Here is a 14,852-nt window from a genome sequence, read left to right on the forward strand (position 1 = left end):
CCCATTAAGTGGGGTATCCTATTAGGTGCGATTTTCGGCCAATAAAAACGGCCTGATAGCCCAGTTTTTGACCAATTGTCATTATCGCTCTATCCAATTTTAGGGCTTTTTTAATTATCCGGAAAAGAATGTGTAATCGTGCGATAACACATGGGATCCAGGATAAGGTCATGTGTTATAGCAGCTCCGACAGATGCTTATCGCATAATTCCCAATAAGTGCTTATTTATGGGGCTAACTGGATAGCCCACGGCTAACCTATTAGTTGCAGTAAATTTCCGCTGCTAATAAGATACCCCAGCAAACCTTATTTACAAATGTTGACTTTTTTTCCAAGATAGATTAATAATATTTTATTTTGGAACCAATATAAATGTGAATGAGTACTGATTACAGGAGTTTTTAAAATAGATCAATGTGTGAAATAATGCACTATTAATAACTTGTTTAATTGTGCAGCTTTACGTGTGCATGCTAATGAAGTACAGGTCGAGTCTCCCATATGCTACTAACCAGCAGTATTTTGGATTTTGTATATTTTGGAATATTTGCATACCAAATGAGATATCTTGGGGATGGGACCCAAATCTAAACAAAAAAAAAGCATTTCTTGCGTCATATGCACCTTCTACACATAGCCTGAAGGGAATAAGTATGGGGGCAGGCTTACACAGGACGGAGAACTGAAGCTGAGTGTTGTGTCCCAGGTGCAGTGGAGCCTGCGAAACACAGTGCTGCTGATCCCTGGGGATAAGCAGCCATCACATATATTACTTGCAACATTAAAGGTAACTATAGTAACATAGTAATATAGTAACTAAGGTTGAAAAAAGACAATTGTCCATCGAGTTCAATCTATTTGTGGTCTCCTATGCAGTCCTATTATAGGACTAGTTATTTTTATGTTAGGACTAGTTATATTAACTATAATGCGTGACTACGCACCATAACCCTGAATATCTGTATCCAATAGGAATTTATCTAACCCATTCTTAAAGGTGTTGACTGAGTCCGCTGTTACTACTCTCTCAGGCAGGGAATTCCAAACACGTATTGTCCTTACTGTGAAAAAAACTTTTTGCCTCAATGTGCGGAAACTCCTCTCCTCTAACCTAAGCGAGTAGCCACGTGTCCTCTGTGCTGATCTTATAGAAAACAGGTCCCTCCCAAGCTCTGTGTATTGACCCCTTATATATTTGTAGAAGTTAATCATGTCCCCTCTTATTCTCCTCTTTTCCAATGTAAACATGCCTAGCCTTGCAAGCCTTTCCTCGTATTCCAGCGTCTCCATGCCCTTGATTAGTTTGGTCGCCTGCCTCTGAACCTTTTCTAGCTACAGGATATCTTTTTTGTAATATGGTGCCCAAAATTGCACACAGTATTCAAGATGTGGCCTCACTAGTGATTTATATAATGGGAGTATTATACTCTCGTCCCTTGCATCAATTCCCCGTTTTATGCATGCTAATATCTTATTTGCCTTCTTTGCTACCCTCCTACTTTGGCTTATGATTATACACACCTACCCCGCTATATGTGGTCTACTGCTGCTCATGGGCAGCAGCCGCCACTACTAATAAAACTAAGTTTGTGTACAATGAACCTTCAGAAAGCAAAGGTATTACTATCTCACGCTCAAAAATATTGGGATTTTGGATCGGATATTCAGATATGAGACTCAATCTGTAGCATCCTTTTATGCAACTGTAGGTGACATCTGACTTTAAGCAAAACGCAGGACAAAATGATAAAAGAGATATAACCAACAAATATTTTGCTTCCTAACCACACAATTTGTACCTCCCCAACAACACGTTCATGCCATGGATATAATATGCTTAGAGACTAGTGTCTTATCAGCTGTTCATAATTCTCTTTACATATTTCTTATGTGTCATTGTCTATCCCAAGCATCAACTGTCACAAAATAATATAGATAATAATTGCATGCAGTTTGCAGTTAATTCTAAATATATCCATCCACTGTCAATGCCAAACTGAATTTAACGATTCTTCCTGCATTGCAAATACACAATTTCATACAAGTCCATATCATTTATATCAAAACCTTGTCCAGAGCAACATGATCTTTATACAGACAACTGATGCACAGATTTATCACCCATCACATAAAATTAATTTCAATAGAAATACAACAGATTAAACTAATGGAGCCTTCTGGGTATACTGGAGGACATAAAGGGGGTAATTCAGGCCTGATTGCTAGGCTGCGCTTTCTCACAGCCTGTGATCAGGTCTAAACTGCTCATGCGTATGCATCGCAATGTGCAGGCGTGTCGCACGGGTACAAAGCGGATCGCCGCTCAGCAATGGGTTTGTGGGACGGATCTGTTCGAACGGGCGATCGCAAGGAGATTGACAGGAAGAAGGCGTTTGTGGGTGGCAACTGACCGTTTTCAGGGAGGGGTTGGAAAAACGCAGGCGTGTCCATGCGTTTGCAGGGAGGGATCCTGACGTCAATCCCGGCCCGGACAGGCTGAAGTGTTCGCAGCGGCTGAGTGAGTCCTGGGCTGCGCAGAGACTGCACAAAATCAGTTTGTACAGCTCTGCTACACATGCGTTCGCACACTTGCAAAGCGAAAATACACTCCCCCTGTATGCGGTGACTATCTGATCACAGCAATGCAAAAATCGCTTGCTAGCGATCAGGTCTGAATTAGGCCCAAACTATGGTGTGTTCACAAATATTTGTTTTGGAATCATGAAAATTGCACATGCCTCTTGGTATATCTCACATACACATTATCTAGTGTCAATAGATTAAACGGTGAAGAAAGGACCTGAATAGACAAAAAAAATTGCAGATTCACGTAAAGTTTGCTTAGGCTTAATGGATTATATTACCAAAGGGTAGAGCAAAGAAAAACAGTTTAAGAAGCATGATTTGGGCATGTGGTGTTTTAACGGGATGTAGTTAATATCCCGGTGGCTGGGATCCCGGCAGTCAGAATACCGACACCGGGATCCCGACCGCCGTGAATGCTGACAGCTGTGCCACAGCTATTCCCACTCATGGGTGTCCATGACACCCATAGAGTGGGAATTGAACCTGTGGCGAGCGCAGCGAGCCACCGAGTCTACAGCGTGGCGAGTGCAGCAATCCCGCAAGAGTCTTTCTAGAACTCGCTCCGCTGCTGGCATTCTAGCGGCAGGGATCCCAGCGTCGGTATTCTGACCGTTGGGATCCCATACCCAACCCATTTTTACTACTAAATTCTCAAATCCATAATTCTGCTTTTTGAGAGTAAGGTTTAGCTAATGTCATCTTTGAAGCAAAAATGACAATAAGAAACTTATGTTATGAAACATGCCGGCAGGCCTGCGCCCCCCTGAGGTTGGAATGCTTCTACAGTAGTTCCAGCACTTGACCCGGTGACATTGGTTCTGTTCTTGGGGACCCACACAGCAATAGACTCAGTGTCGGACTGGGGCATGAAGGACCCACCTGGGGAATGCAGTGGTAGGGGTCCATGCTTAGTGGGTTGGCTAACCTTTAGTGAGTGCGTGGTCTGGGCTCCTTGATAAATACGAGTAAATACTGCTAATGCATTCATGATAATGTACTAGATTAATAATAATAATAATAATAATAATACACTGTAGTGAATACACCATAGTCCTGTGCAGTATAATGTAACATATGTATAATATATAATTCTAGTGCACAATCTGGTACCTGATTCCTAAAGGAAAGGGTGGGCCACCAGGCAGTAGGGACCACCAGGGGATTCCCCTATGTCCCTGTGAGCCAGTCCGGCCCTGAATAGACCTGTTGAAGTCAGTGTGACAGTAAGACTGAGTTATCCTTTCAACATACCGTATCAATTACACAACAGGTTGAGTCTCCCATATCCGAAAATCTGATATCCGAATTATTCAGAAATCCCAAAACATTTTGAGCATAAGACACAAACATTGTTTCAAACACAAAATTATTTAAAATATTGTATAGAATTACCTTCAGGCTGTGTATAAAGGTGTAAATAAAACACAAGTGCACTTTGTATACAGACTTGGGTCCCATCCCCAAAATATCTCATTATGGTATGCAAATATTCCAAAATATGGAAAAATCTGACATACAAAATACTTTTGGTTCCAAGCATTTCAGATATGGGTGACTCAACCTGTATTTGCACAGGTACTCATGCATAAATAAAAGATTGTCACAGAATATAAAGGTCGAAAATCTTCAAAACAGATGACACCAAAGGGGAAATTCACATATGTGTGGTTTATTGTGCAGTTTACATTGGAAAGATCTTTCTTATACAGTTTTTAGGTATATGTGCAAGATGAGTCCACTCGTTCTAAACGAAAATAAAGTAAACAGCTCAGCCTGCTAGGGTATCCATTTGATCGATAAACAGTGTCTAGTTAGACAGTCAATAGATAGACACCATATGTTAGACAGACATTAGGTCGACAGAGTCAAAAGGTCGACATGGAAAAAGGTAGCCAGTACAAATGGTCGACAGGTCAAAAGGTCAACATGGTCAAAAGGTCGACATGAAAATGGTCGACATAAAAAAGATAGCCAATTTATTTATTTGTTAACATGTTTTTGGACTATTTCATACTTTCTCTATCCATGTCGGCATAGAGTTGGTTATAAACCTTGTGGCGAGCGCAGCGAGCCACTGTGCCCGAACGTGGCGAGTGAAGCCAGCCCGCGAGGGTATGCCTTTCTACAATTGGGGGTCCCAGATGACAAAACTATCCACACAAACCACAAAAATGCAAAAAACATGATTAGTTGAGGCTTTAGAAACAACAGAATGGGAACACATCTCTATGAAATGTCTTAAAATGTGCTAATTAACTTGTTGGAGGCAGGGCAAAAAGTCTGAATGGTCCCCTCTAAAATAGACACAGTTATCATGGTATCTGATTTTAGCTTAGGCAGGTGTGACCAAGAGTGAACAACATTATACAAAGTGGGCATTCACAAAACTGTGTGGATATTTTAGAGCATGATCTTTTGTGTTATTATTACCATGGCACCTCAGGTGAGTTTCTCTTCTTGGCAGCTAGTGAGATTTAAGTGCCTCATAACAGATGATTAACAGTACATTAATAAGTCTCAAATCAGAAGGAGTGCTGGGCTGTTGGAGAGATGGATTCTGGGGCAACTTCCTCTATACCACACCAGTGGCAAACGCAGGATTTCTAGAGGGGGGTTTCCAAATGCTATACACAATCTCCCACTCTGTGGAACATTGCAGCAAGTGAGGGAGTTTGCTGGGGCAGTAGAAGAACCTAGTACAGACCCTGGACATTAATGTAAACATTGGGGTCTTTTTATACATGGGATACTATATGGAATACATTATTAATATCTAACACTATAGATGGTCAATAGTATAGGATGTATCAAATATTTAAATACTATAAATAATTGGTCAGGAAAAGGCTAAACATACCATAATAAATAAAAACACAAACATAATAGAATCAGAACTGCACTCTGTCTCTTCTTTCTGGCAGCTACTCGCTGGTCCAGTGCACTGATTGAGGACTCCGATCCACATACACAACTAACTTGGTAGAAGAAGCTGCTACCACTGGGCATGTGCAGCAGCTTTGCTCTGTCCCTTACACTGCATGATGTAGTGGCAGCTCTAGTAATCATATTTTACACCATTGCTATTGTTGTCATAATTTGAGCCATTTGCCAGTAGGAGGAGGGTTTCCTGGCAACCGGAACCCCCTTCCCCCTCATTTGCCTATGCACACAGCTCTACAGTCCCATGCCAGGAGGCAGTCATGAGACATAAACAACGATTTGTAATAGAACATACTCTCCTGAGAAAATTGGGTTCTGGGTGACCTGCATTTTTCCTAAATTCTTAACGTTCAAGAAAAAGTCAGTGTATTTCAAAATGAAAACAAATTGTGACTTTGTGCCATTTTTGGAACATTTACTAAAATTAAGATTGAATAGGTTAAAAAAAAAAAAATTCTGTTCAAATATTTTCAATGAAAAAACTGGAAATTAAAGAAGTGAGAAAATCATTCCAATCATTAGGGTGTAACAATGAATGTTTTCAAAGACAATGCTTTTGAGAACATGGAGAAAAGATAAACATGATAGAAATAGTGGTAAATCATTTGAAAATAATGTATGGTTATTCTTGTTTTCTACATACAGTTCTGTACTCTTTACAAACAGCGTGAGCAGATAATGCTCAATATATTTTATGCATATCCCCCATTGTGAGAGCAGACTGCACAGGCCACATTTCTGTCACATTATCCTATGTCTCAGCACAGGAAATACAAGATGCCCCATGCCATCTAATGCTATGCCAGAGCCTGGGTTCAGCATTCTGCATAAGTTTGTGTTCCCAGTCCCTAAATAGACTATCTCCCTGTCATAACCACTACAGTCTTGCTACACCAGGGGCTATGTTCTACAGCTACTAACTTGAGCACTTGTCATGCTAGAGCAGCAGTGAAGCTAAACACTTCTCTTACACACTATTTTTACTGGTAGCAGAACAGTTATATGTTATACAGTAGTTCTCTAACTGGTGTTTGGCAAGTGAAGATTATATGACACAGCTCTAATACGATTGTCACTGCGACTTAAATTACTTGCAATTAATACCCCTTTTATACCGCCAGCTTTGAATATGGGTTATTGCACATGAGCGTGCATAACCTGTGTTGCTGTGTGGTGTAAAACGGGCCCAGTTGGAATAATCTGGGTTGAGCGACTCGGGTATTCCAACTCGGGTAGCTTGAAGGGTAGAACACGTGTTCAACCCGGCTCGCTTTGCTGTGTAAATGGGAAACTGTTAAGATGCGACCCGTTTTCCATTAACTGTGTGGACGGTCGGCGCTTGGAGATCATGTGATCCCTAAGTGCCGCCCCCGTCGCATCACCGCTGATGTCACCAACATGCCAATATGCCAGGTTGGAAACTGCGGCGGCAAGGGGCCTGTGGCAGGCCGCAGCCAGGAAGCACCCGTGTCAGGCTCCCGGGTGCGACCTGCTTCAGGCGGTATAAAAGAGGCATTAATGGGGGTGATTCATTTCTGAGAAATGTATGTTGAGTACCACAAGACCACAAGCCACAGAGAAGCGCGGGAAAACCTGCAGGATATTGGCACAAATGATACATTATTTTTGTAACGGACTGTGCAGGTTTGATTACTTTTCTTTGTCTGTTAGTAAATTTAACATATAGATGAGGTATTTAATCCAGTGTGATGTGCACTGAGTGCCTCCGGTATGGTCAGACAAAAGCACCTATTTTTGTACATTTACCTCGCATCCCACAGAGGTGAACAGGAAAAAGGAGATTTATGGTAGACTTACCATAGTTAAATCTCTTTCTGCGAGGTACACTGGATTCTACAGGGAATAACATTGGGGTGTAGAGTTAGATCTTGATCTGAGGCGCCAACAAGCTAAAGCTTTGACTGTTCCCAGGATGCATTGCACCGCCTCATCTATAACTCCGCCTCCAGGAACTGGAGCTCAGTTTCGTTAACCAGTCCAATGCAGTAGCAAGAAAAAAAAAACACCTACACTCAAGTAGTCCCCCTGGCGCCAATATAATTCGTTTTATTCGATTACCAACATGTATATGTCCCAAATCCGCATGCAGCTCACCATACACAGAGGGACTTCCCAACCCCCTTCAAATGGACAAAAAAACTAAAACAAAAGAAATACAGATAGCGCTTGCAGATTTATTATTATAATAAATTTATTGATTAACTATTATCTCAATGATAATTCTCCACTAGTACTATTATAGTACCAAGGATATAGATTAATAAAAAATCTTTCCCTAGCCTTGACAACAAATTTATATATGTAAAAAAAACTAAAACCACATTGACATCAATTAATAATATATAAGAAAATGCTCTGCTCCACAGATTAGTTTAGCTAGCCCTTTTTGTAGAGAAAAAGATACAATAGTTTCAGTGAGTCCCAGTGTTTCACTTAATTGCTATAAAGCTGCAACAGCTGAGTCCATTGACTGGTTACTTAATTTCATTTAGTTTGCTGCTGTTTCCTTTCTTTGATAATTGTAATCTTGAGATAGATGTTATAGCATTAGATAATGTATGATATATAGAATAGAGCTTGCTTTCAATCACACATAATACGTATAGTATTTAGCAGCTTTTTTGTCCACTTTAAATGACGCTGATCAGGTTAGCAGCAATTTCATCATGAAGCAGTAGGATTAATGGATATAATCACAGTTTTTATAAGACATGGCCATGTTAAGTTTTAATTACCACTCCGCCTCAGGTTTCCGTCTTTGCAGTCCTCCCGGCTCTGGTGCTAATTAACCGTTCAAAACGAGCCCTATCCGGAGATTTGTCCAAAGTCCTCCTGATGCTCGGCGTGAGTGGTAGAGTAGGTTGTCACTGGCAGGTGCAAATACAGAGACGCGTTTCACTACCTCCTGGCATCGGCAGCTTCCTCAGTCTGATACTTTGCATCTGCCGCCCTGCTCCTTTTTATCCTCGCGATTTCTCCGGTGTACCGACGCCTCCTACATGCGTTCCACACCTCGTTCTCTTATTACTCACATCAGTGTTTCTGAGCTTGATGTTACCCAGCTGTGTGTAACTTAATCCGATCTCGGCCCGTCAATGACAGCTATTCATACTCCTTCAGTGTCACACAGCTAATTTCTCAGTTATTTTGATACGTAATAATTATATAGAGCCGCAGCAGGTTCAGCGGACTCAAAGCTCATTGATAACATATGTACATTCTAATATACAGCATCCCTTTATCTAGGAGCAGAGCAACATTTAGCTAAAATTGGTAACATATGTACATTATAATATATAGCAACCCTTTATCTAGGAGCAGAGCAACATTTAGCTAAAATTATATTTAAAAAAACACAATCCTTTACTATGAGACATATACACGCCATGTTCTATATGGCTCATATTGCATCCTATTTTTATAACGTAAATTCCAAATTCATACATCATATTACCTGTCTAGATATATAGATAAATATGCAGATCAAATCAAAACCTGCATATATCCACATATTTAGACTATCTAAAAAGGGCAGTGGTTAATTTTAATCTGTTGACTACATTAACCTGTTAAATCCAAAATCCTATATAGAGAAGTGTATATTTTTTATAGTTATTATTATTTAAATTTTTTCTATCTAACCTATCCCTTATTTTACTTTTAACCCATTGAATGGTCACATCCAGATTTTTGCTATGAAAATAAATATCAACCAGTAAAATTAATTAATTAATTGAACAACCAGTCTTCCGTCACAATGCTAGTCCCTTATCCTACCAACTTTCCAAGAGTTCCCACAGACCACCATATTCCAATTACCCACGGTTTAACTGATATGGTTCAATTCGACCGTGTCGTTCAGACCATCAGGACACATGGTCCCCAATCTGAAAATCCAGTAAGCCTCCCTTCGACAAAGAGTATTGAACCTATCCCCCCCACGTGCAGTACTCTTCACTTGTTCAATACCTATTATTTTGACATTGCTAGATACACATACACTACATTGTGCAATGTGGTTGGAGAGGGGATGTGTTCTAACATTCTTGTTTATATTCCTCCAGTGCTCCATAAATCTCGTATGGAGCATACGTACTCTTTGTCGAAGGGAGGCTTACTGGATTTTCAGATTGGGGACCATGTGTCCTGATGGTCTGAACGACACGGTCGAATTGAACCATATCAGTTAAACCGTGGGTAATTGGAATATGGTGGTCTGTGGGAACTCTTGGAAAGTTGGTAGGATAAGGGACTAGCATTGTGACGGAAGACTGGTTGTTCAATTAATTAATTAATTTTACTGGTTGATATTTATTTTCATAGCAAAAATCTGGATGTGACCATTCAATGGGTTAAAAGTAAAATAAGGGATAGGTTAGATAGAAAAAATTTAAATAATAATAACTATAAAAAATATACACTTCTCTATATAGGATTTTGGATTTAACAGGTTAATGTAGTCAACAGATTAAAATTAACCACTGCCCTTTTTAGATAGTCTAAATATGTGGATATATGCAGGTTTTGATTTGATCTGCATATTTATCTATATATCTAGACAGGTAATATGATGTATGAATTTGGAATTTACGTTATAAAAATAGGATGCAATATGAGCCATATAGAACATGGCGTGTATATGTCTCATAGTAAAGGATTGTGTTTTTTTAAATATAATTTTAGCTAAATGTTGCTCTGCTCCTAGATAAAGGGTTGCTATATATTATAATGTACATATGTTACCAATTTTAGCTAAATGTTGCTCTGCTCCTAGATAAAGGGATGCTGTATATTAGAATGTACATATGTTATCAATGAGCTTTGAGTCCGCTGAACCTGCTGCGGCTCTATATAATTATTACGTATCAAAATAACTGAGAAATTAGCTGTGTGACACTGAAGGAGTATGAATAGCTGTCATTGACGGGCCGAGATCGGATTAAGTTACACACAGCTGGGTAACATCAAGCTCAGAAACACTGATGTGAGTAATAAGAGAATGAGGTGTGGAACGCATGTAGGAGGCGTCGGTACACCGGAGAAATCGCGAGGATAAAAAGGAGCAGGGCGGCAGATGCAAAGTATCAGACTGAGGAAGCTGCCGATGCCAGGAGGTAGTGAAACGCGTCTCTGTATTTGCACCTGCCAGTGACAACCTACTCTACCACTCACGCCGAGCATCAGGAGGACTTTGGACAAATCTCCGGATAGGGCTCGTTTTGAACGGTTAATTAGCACCAGAGCCGGGAGGACTGCAAAGACGGAAACCTGAGGCGGAGTGGTAATTAAAACTTAACATGGCCATGTCTTATAAAAACTGTGATTATATCCATTAATCCTACTGCTTCATGATGAAATTGCTGCTAACCTGATCAGCGTCATTTAAAGTGGACAAAAAAGCTGCTAAATACTATACGTATTATGTGTGATTGAAAGCAAGCTCTATTCTATATATCATACATTATCTAATGCTATAACATCTATCTCAAGATTACAATTATCAAAGAAAGGAAACAGCAGCAAACTAAATGAAATTAAGTAACCAGTCAATGGACTCAGCTGTTGCAGCTTTATAGCAATTAAGTGAAACACTGGGACTCACTGAAACTATTGTATCTTTTTCTCTACAAAAAGGGCTAGCTAAACTAATCTGTGGAGCAGAGCATTTTCTTATATATTATTAATTGATGTCAATGTGGTTTTAGTTTTTTTTACATATGTAAATTTGTTGTCAAGGCTAGGGAAAGATTTTTTATTAATCTATATCCTTGGTACTATAATAGTACTAGTGGAGAATTATCATTGAGATAATAGTTAATCAATAAATTTATTATAATAATAAATCTGCAAGCGCTATCTGTATTTCTTTTGTTTTAGTTTTCAATGCAGTAGCAGCCAAAAGAGAAGGCAGATGTTAGTCACATAGAACCACATTCTCACAACAGGAGAAGGGAATAGCGGCTAATGCCATACAAACCCAATGAAGCTAAGTGTGTCAGGTTGGGCGCCCTGTGGAATCCAGTGTACCTCGCAAAAAGAGATTTAACTATGGTTAGTCTACCATAAATCTCATTTTCTGCAATGGGGTACACCGGTATTCCACAGAGAATAACATCGGGAATGTCCTAAAGCAGTTCCTCATGATCAACGTGTTCACAGAGGACCACGTAGCCGCCTTGCACAATTGTTCAGTGGACACACCTCGGCGGGCCGCCCAAGAAGGTTCAACAGACCGGGTAGACTGGGCTTTGATAGCAGCAGGAGCTGGGAGTCCAGCCCGTGCATAGGCTTGTGCAATCACCATTCTAATCGATCTGGCCAAGGTTTGCTTATTCGCAGGCCAGCCACGTTTGTGAAAATCAAAAAGGAACAAAAAGGGTATCTGACCTCCTAAGGGACGCAGTCCTCTCTACGTAAATTAGAGCCTGTACTACATCCAAAGACCGCTCTTTGGAGGACAAACCAGAAGAGATAAAGGCCGGAACCACAATCTCTTGGTTAAGATGAAAAGATGATACCACCTTAGGTAGATTACCAGAGCTAGTTCGCAGAACTTCCCGGTCACGGTGAAAAATCAGAAAGGGTGGACGACAGGACAAAGCGCCTAAGTCCGACACCTCCTAGCAGAGGCAATAGCCAGCAGAAACACTACCTTAAGCGTAAGATGTTTAAGGTCCACAGACTCAAAAGGTTCAAATGGAGACTCTAGTAGGGCATTCAAAACAACACACAGTTCCCATGGAGCCACAGGAGGGACATAGGGAGGTTGAATTCGTAAAACACCCTGAGTGAAAGTATGAACGTCAGTGAGAGACGCAATTTTTCACTGAAACAACACAGACAAGGCAGAAATATGAACCTTCAGGGAGGCCAGACGAAGGCCTAAGTCCAGGCCCTGTTGCAGAAAAGCCAAAAGTCTGGAAGTTTTGAAAGTATATGCATCATAATTCTTACCAGCACACCAGGTGAAATAAGAATTCTAGACCCTATGATAAGTCTGTGCAGAAGCCGGTTTACGGGCTTTCAACATAGTTTGAATAACCGCCTCAGAGAATCCCTTGGCCCTCAGGAGTGAAACTTCAAGAGCCACACCGTCAAAGCCAGTCTGGCCAGGTCCACGTAGACACAAGGGCCCTGAACAAGGAGGTCTGGGTGTTGAGGAAGTAGAAGAGGACGCTCTATCGAGAGACCCTGCAAGTCTGAGAACCAATGCCGTCTGGGCCACGCTGGAGCAACTAGAAGTAGATTCCTCTTTCTTGCTTGAACTTCCGCAGTACCCTGGGCAGGAGTGACACTGGAGGGAACACGTATGGCAGCCGAAAGTACCATGGAATTGCCAGTGCATCCACGAACGCTACTTGAGGATCCCTTATCCTTGATCCGAAGACCGGAACCTTGTGATTGTATCAAGACGCCATCAGGTCTACATCTAGTAAGTCCCACTTGTCCACTAGGAGTTGAAAGACTTCTGGATGAAGACTCCACTCTCCGGCGTGAACGTCCTGACGACTGAGGAAATCCGCTTCCCAGTTGAGGACTCCGAGAATGAACACTGCTGATATTGCTGGCAGATGGCGTTCCGCCCAACGTAGGATCTTTGATACTTCCAACACTGGCATGCGGGTTCGAGTGCCACCTTGATGATTTATGTACGCCACCGTGGTGGCGTTGTCTGACTGTACTTGAACAGGCCTGTTCTATACCAGTGTCAATGCAGTGAACACTGCCCGCAATTCCAGAATGTTTATCGGGAGGAGAGATTCCTCCCTGGTCCACCGGAATTTGGACACTCTCCCAAAGTTGTTCAATGATTTGAGGTTGAGTATAGGCGGGAAGGATCCATTCGGCTTCGGAACTAGAAACAGGATTGAATAGTATCCCCTGCCTCTCTGAGACAGAGGTACCGGCACTACCACTCCTGTTTCCAGGAGGGATTGTACAACCAAGTGTACAGCTCGCCCTCTTAACGGATCTGCACATATAACCGTTGTGCAAAACTGGTGAGGGGGACGTCTCTTAAAAGAGATCGCGTACCCGTGAGAGACAACTTCCCGCACCCAGGCGTCCGAAATGGTCTCTAACCATGCCTGGGCGAACTGCAGAAGTCAGCCTCCCACCCTGGGGTTCCCCAGGACGAGGCCTGACCCGTCATGCAGCAGGCTTGTCTTGTTTGTAAGCAGGTTGACGGGCGGCCCAGGATTGTTTAGATTTAGGTTTAGTGGTTTTGGAAGCACGAACCTGTCGCGGATACGTCTGACCCTTTGCTTTTCCTCGAGGTCGAAAGGAACGAAAGGTGGTATTCTTAGCCTTCGGAGCAGCAGGATTAGTATTCGGGAGACACGCAGTTTTGGTTGTAGCCAAGTCAGTTATGATCTTGTTCAGATCCTCCCCAAATAGGATGCCTCCCTTAAAAGGGAGCACCTCCAAGGTCTTTTTGGAGTCCAGGTCCACCCTCCAGGACCTCAACCACATAATTCGATGAGCCAGGATGGACGTAGTAGATGCCTTGGCCGCCATTACACCTGCATCAGAGGCTGCCTCCTGAATATAGTGGGAGGCTGTGGTAATATAAGACAGATATTGTCTGGCAGTGTCAGAAAAATCCTGAGGTAGCTCATCCTCAATTGCCTGGACCCATGCTTCAATACCTTTCGCAGTCCAGGACGTGCCATAGTGGGTCTATGCACAGTCCCAGTGAGGGTGTAAATAGACTTCAGGCATCACTTCACACACTTATCTGTCGGTTCCCACAGTGAGGTGACAGTGGTGAAAGGCAGAGTAGATGACTACACAAGACGGGCGACATGAGAGTCCACCGGCAGTGGAGTTTCCCACTTGTTATTCAACTCCGCAGGGATAGATTAACGAGCTAGCATCTTTTTAGACAGAGAAAATTTCTTTCCTGGCGACGACCAGGAGTCCTGATATATGTCAATTAAGTGGTCAGAATGTGGTAAGACTACCTTAGCAACCTTCTGACGTTTGAACTTGTCAGGTTTCTTAGACACAGTAGCAAGCTCAACGTCATCATCTATTTGAAGAATTAACGTAATAGACTCCACTAGGTCAGGAACATCGACCTGGGTTGTAGATTCCTCATCAGAAGCAACTGTATCAGTGTCTGACGGATCAGTATATTCCCCATCCTCATCAGAAGAATTATCCGAAATATTAGTGGATTGTGAGGAAGAAATGGCCCTTTTAGATGACCCCTTGGCCCCAGAGGGAAGTGTGGTAGACTTTTGTCTAACCAAGGTTTGATTTAATTTTTGTAACTGGGTAGATAGAGTATCCGCACAGGGCG

General features: G+C 41.8%; 1 protein-coding gene across 4 annotated transcripts in view; it reads right to left on the reverse strand.

The window, feature by feature from the left end:
* The window catches only part of SHANK3 (SH3 and multiple ankyrin repeat domains 3), a 691,108-nt gene that overhangs the window by 205,217 nt on the left and 471,039 nt on the right, over window positions 1-14,852 (reverse strand). The window lies entirely within an intron of this gene.

The sequence above is a fragment of the Pseudophryne corroboree genome, chromosome 6 (assembly GCF_028390025.1).
Source record: "Pseudophryne corroboree isolate aPseCor3 chromosome 6, aPseCor3.hap2, whole genome shotgun sequence".
NCBI lineage: Eukaryota > Metazoa > Chordata > Amphibia > Anura > Myobatrachidae > Pseudophryne > Pseudophryne corroboree.